Source organism: Schistocerca serialis, chromosome 9, assembly GCF_023864345.2.
Source record: "Schistocerca serialis cubense isolate TAMUIC-IGC-003099 chromosome 9, iqSchSeri2.2, whole genome shotgun sequence".
Taxonomy (NCBI): Eukaryota; Metazoa; Arthropoda; class Insecta; order Orthoptera; family Acrididae; genus Schistocerca; species Schistocerca serialis.
Genome location: NC_064646.1, coordinates 396,933,446 through 396,939,445, shown reverse-complemented (window position 1 = coordinate 396,939,445; position 6,000 = coordinate 396,933,446).

Here is a 6,000-nt window from a genome sequence, read left to right as displayed (position 1 = left end):
TATAGCTGCAACTTCCATTTAATGGATCATAGACGTGCGTATGGATGTTAAGTTTTAGAATTCGTCTCAGTGTTTTAGCTGACCCAATAACTTCCATCTCAAAGAACAAGTCCAGTGTAACACTCAATGCGGACTCACGAAACCACTCATTCATTGATGTGCTCCCTGATATCACGCCATTTTCCCATGAAAGATAGTAAAGGTTTTACCTCGTCAATGCCAGAGGCCTGTTTGCAGGTTGGGAGTGGGACAGTTCAACGCACAGCAGAACGCTACACTTACTGGCAGGATACTGCACATCATTAGCACTCTTGAGTAGCTCCATTTCCAGAACAGGAAGGCACGCTTTCAGAAAACCTACAGGGTCACAGCACTCTACTGCTGAGTTCTCGATCCTAGTGAACGAGATTTGCTGCTCAAAGGTATCTGCAGTCACCAAGTATTCTAATTACAGTATGGTGTTACTAATCTGATGTTCTTCACTAACAGGATGGGGGAGGAAACTGCCGCTAGCCACAGAATTACTACTACTACTACTACTACTACTACTGTAACTACAACTAGATGACAACGATGTTGATGCTGGCTGTGACAAGGAGCAGGGAGGTGGACACCATGCAGTTCGAGTGAGAACATGCAGGAAGAGATGTTGCATTGCCCCAGTGTGAGCATCCTGACTGCTGCTGCAGCTATGGAGGTGGTTGTTGCCACAATCCTGAGACAGTTGTCGGGAAGGGGGGAGGTGGAGGGGGGAGTGGGGGGTGGTGGCCAATGGATGCCAGAGCAGAGATGGTGCGATGGGGGTGACAGCAGGCTGGCTGTGACTGTGGCCATGGCTGTTGTGGCTTCCTGCACAGTGATGGGATCTGTCTTTCTTGGTGGAATGTGTAAAGCACCACCTCTAGATTGTTGTTTCATCACTGCCCCCTGTACCGACGCCAGGGCGTACTGTGGGATGGTTGTTGTCCCACAGACAAAACTGCCGAATGAACAACAAAGAAAGTATAATATTCCAGACATTGTCTGATGCTGGTGCAAGGAAGGAAATAACACAATTATATGTAAGCAGAGTGAGTATTTGTATAAATGACCTATATCGCCCTGGCTCTGTGACACATACCTCAGGTCTCTGGGAATCACCTCCGGCATCTCCTCATGGCAATATGCCCCCCTCTCCATGACTTCCACCAATTGTGGCATTTCAATAATCTCGCTTAAACCACTTTGGATCCATCGATCCAGCCCTCCTACACCACCTACAACATATTGATCCAATAAAAAAAATATGCACACAAAAATTACCAAGAACAATGTTTTTTTAGAATATGCACTTACACAGTGGATGTGATGTTGATGGCATCGCATCCTCTGTCACTCCCTACTGCTACAAAAACATAAAATATGCCATGAAATAACAGCAACATATTACACACACGCAGCAGTATGACGAAATTTTACAAAGAAATTCTTTTTAATGGAAAGAATATGTATCAGACTATTGACCACTTATTATGTATATTGACCACTTATTATGTATACAGAAAAAACTACAAAGAACAAATTTTTACACAATCACACAATAGCTGTGATTCTCATGGTATCATAACCTCTGTCCCTCCCTGGTCCTGATCCTCGAAATCCTTTACAACAAAAAGGAATATGGCTCAGGCTCGTTGACTGCAAAGTAACAGCACATTATGTACGCACAGCATTACAATGAAATTTTAGAAAGAATTTTTGTAACGAAAAGGATATGTCTCAGCCTTTCTGGCCACTAAAATAACAGAAACATATTACTTATGCACAGTACTATGATGGAGAAAAGTACACTCCTGGAAATTGAAATAAGAACACCGTGAATTCATTGTCCCAGGAAGGGGAAACTTTATTGACACATTCCTGGGGTCAGATACATCACATGATCACACTGACAGAACCACAGGCACATAGACACAGGCAACAGAGCATGCACAATGTCGGCACTAGTACAGTGTATATCCACCTTTCGCAGCAATGCAGGCTGCTATTCTCCCATGGAGACGATCGTAGAGATGCTGGATGTAGTCCTGTGGAACGGCTTGCCATGCCATTTCCACCTGGCGCCTCAGTTGGACCAGCGTTCGTGCTGGACGTGCAGACCGCGTGAGACGACGCTTCATCCAGTCCCAAACATGCTCAATGGGGGACAGATCCGGAGATCTTGCTGGCCAGGGTAGTTGACTTACACCTTCTAGAGCACTTTGGGTGGCACGGGATACATGCGGACGTGCATTGTCCTGTTGGAACAGCAAGTTCCCTTGCCGGTCTAGGAATGGTAGAACGATGGGTTCGATGACGGTTTGGATGTACCGTGCACTATTCAGTGTCCCCTCGACGATCACCAGTGGTGTACGGCCAGTGTAGGAGATCGCTCCCCACACCATGATGCCGGGTGTTGGCCCTGTGTGCCTCGGTCGTATGCAGTCCTGATTGTGGCGCTCACCTGCACGGCGCCAAACACGCATACGACCATCATTGGCACCAAGGCAGAAGCGACTCTCATCGCTGAAGACGACACGTCTCCATTCGTCCCTCCATTCACGCCTGTCGCGACACCACTGGAGGCGGGCTGCACGGTGTTGGGGCGTGAGCGGAAGACGGCCTAACGGTGTGCGGGACCGTAGCCCAGCTTCATGGAGACGGTTGCGAATGGTCCTCGCCGATACCCCAGGAGCAACAGTGTCCCTAATTTGCTGGGAAGTGGCGGTGCGGTCCCCTACGGCACTGCGTAGGATCCTACAGTCTTGGCGTGCATCCGTGCATCACTGCGGTCCGGTCCCAGGTCGACGGGCACGTGCACCTTCCGCCGACCACTGGCGACAACATCGATGTACTGTGGAGACCTCACGCCCCACGTGTTGAGCAATTCGGCGGTACGTCCACCCGGCCTCCCGCATGCCCACTATACGCCGTCGCTCAAAGTCCGTCAACTGCACATACGGTTCATGTCCACGCTGTCGCGGCATGCTACCAGTGTTAAAGACTGCGATGGAGCTCCGTATGCCACGGCAAACTGGCTGACACTGACGGCGGCGGTGCACAAATGCTGCGCAGCTAGCGCCATTCGACGGCCAACACCGCGGTTCCTGGTGTGTCCGCTGTGCCGTGCGTGTGATCATTGCTTGTACAGCCCTCTCGCAGTGTCCGGAGCAAGTATGGTGGGTCTGACACACCAGTGCCAATGTGTTCTTTTTTCCATTTCCAGGAGTGTATATATACTTATGATGCAGTGGCTGCTGTCACTGCTGCCTCTCAACTTCCACCTGAGAAATTATTTGTTGCATATATGCTGAAACAATAAGAAGAATTCCTCTGATTGTCTAGGGCGTTTGCCACTGATGCTGCTTTTGTTTGCCATTGTTGACTGCTTTATGGTAGAAATGGATCAATACACTATTGAAAACTCAATGCACTAACGAGGACAAAGGCATGCCAGCGTGACCTTGGATGACAGCAGAATGAGGATGAGAATGGAGACGTAAGTCTTATACACCTTTACTTATTCAGCATTAGCCAAAAGCAACCAGTATTTGGGACAGGGGAAAACACCTCAATCTATGGGTCTGAGGCAGTGGTATTATAACAGGATGAAACTTCATTAGAGAGAGCGGAAGTAGTTTCCCAAATATCAAAGGACACTGACTTCCAATCTATGGTCATTAGACTGTGAGATCAAAGTGAGCTGCTGCGCCAACTCTGCCAGCTGACAGGACAGCGCCACTTGTGGTGCCCTCCGTGTGTCTGAACAGCGAACTAACCAGTATGGCAATTGAGTTGTGATGGAAGCAGACACTTAGTATTTACCCTCAGTGGTGTGTGGTCTATGGACAGCGCATGGATGAGGGTGCTTGTGTTCACAAATGCCAGTGCATATAAAACCTTGGATATATTAAGGGCTACAATCTATTTGTGGTGGAAATTTAATTACTTGATTTGCAAAATGTATACATGATCCTCAAATGTTGAAAGTCTCATAATGCTTTATTACAAAGAAGACTCATTGTAATGTGGTAGTGAGTGTTTTAAGAGATCAGTTTGATCCCTGTAAACTGTTAAACAATTAATTTGATAGGGTAGCACAAATGGACTATTTTCCACCCTTTTTGATATTGTAGTTGTGCCAGCTCCCCATTTGTCCTATGATGTCATAAAAGTGGGCTATTTTTCCCACACCAAAAAAGAAAACCACAGCCTAGGATTTCCCACCAATTTAATTTATTTATTTATTTGATGTTTACATAAATAAACAATATGTTGCTCAAATGTACCCCCCATTTCATGTAATGAGATCTTCCCAGTCTTGTAGTTCAATGCAGACTGAGCTTTGCCCACCAATTCACAAATGGGGGAGGGAAGGCGACTGTAGGATAGTCCACTTATAAATAAACAAAGATAGCACCTTACGGCCTTCCTCTCCAGCAGTTCAACACACACTGAGTCTTTTTCCCACTTGGGGGAGGGGAGGAGTTGTCTTCCACAGATTGATTAAATGAAGAAAATGCAAACTGAATTTTATAAATAAACAGTACATTACCATGTCTTCAGCCATATAATTGACACAGATTTTTCGTGAGGTCCTTCCACACCAACAACTCAGAATTTCCCACCAATTTCCAGATGAGAGAGTAGAGGAAGGAGGTGGGGGAGGGAATGGGAAGGAGGAGGGGAAGAGGAGTGGGGATTTCCCATGAGCAGGAAAAGTGGCTCAGAACTGAACTTCAGAGGGTATGACAAAAACAAAAGTGTCCGATGATTGGCATCCCTTTTCCCAGAGAGGTGGGGGAGGAGGAAGGGGGAGATGGAGGGGTGGGCAGTTACACAGGATGGATTATCCCTGGGGGATCATAAAGCAAAAACTAGGAAGTCATACATCAATTGGCATAATAATAGGTTAAGGGGACAGGATAATCTACCCCTGTATGTATGCTTGCCTTTCAATGTATACAGCCTGCTTAAAGGAAGTGGTGTAGAACTCTCTTTGCCCCACTACTATCCTCGTGGGAGTGGCGCAGGTATGGAGCGAATTAGCGAAGTATATACCTTTCTCTGTAGAAATTTCCTAGCCAGTATCTTCCCACGAAGTCCAGTATTATCTCAAAGTATTAGGGATATTTGCGCCATACACAAAAAGGTGTGGAGAATAACTTCGTTTTAAGCGAAACATAGACCTGATGCGTATTTTGTTGCTGAATAAAAATTGTTTAACGCTGAATACCGGTAAAATTTCTTATATTACTGCGATGTGGTGACTGATTGACCGATATTTTTACGTGTATCTTCCTGAAGAAAGTAGCCACTTGTGGAATACTAGGTAAAAATGTATTAAACTGTTAAAGCCATGTTTTTGTTATGAACGTTCCCTGATTCTTATGTGTGTTCCCTGAAAACTATTAAAATAGCAGCGAAATCCAAATTTATGAATGTTGTCTTAGAAAATCGGTAAAATTAATTATGAAACTAGTATTTACATGTGTCTTCCTAAAAAATAGGCGAGACTAGCAAACGCACCAGTATTTACACGTATTTTCTTAAAAAGTGAGAGGAAATCATTAAAACTGCAATGAAATGTGAGTCTTCTTAAAAATCATCTACGAAGCAGTAAATAGCGTCACTTGTTGCAGAAAATGGAGATAGGTACCAAACATTCACAAAACCTAGGACAAGGTGGGTGGGTGCTATGCTGTGCTGGAAATTTGCAACATCGCCTGAATTTACTACTGCTGCTGCTGCTTGAGTCAGGTCCATATTAAAAACGACACTCTCAGGACACTGGGGACCACTAAGGAGGGGAGGGTGTGATGGTTTGGGTGTGGCCAGTAGCATCACAGAGGGGGTGACAGGGACATAATTTTTTTGGGTCAAAAATTACCCGTGTGGTCTGGGTGGCTTGTCACAATCTGCACAGCTCCCCCTGTCGGAGGTTTGAGTCCTCCCTCGGGCATGGGTGTGTGTGTCGTCCTT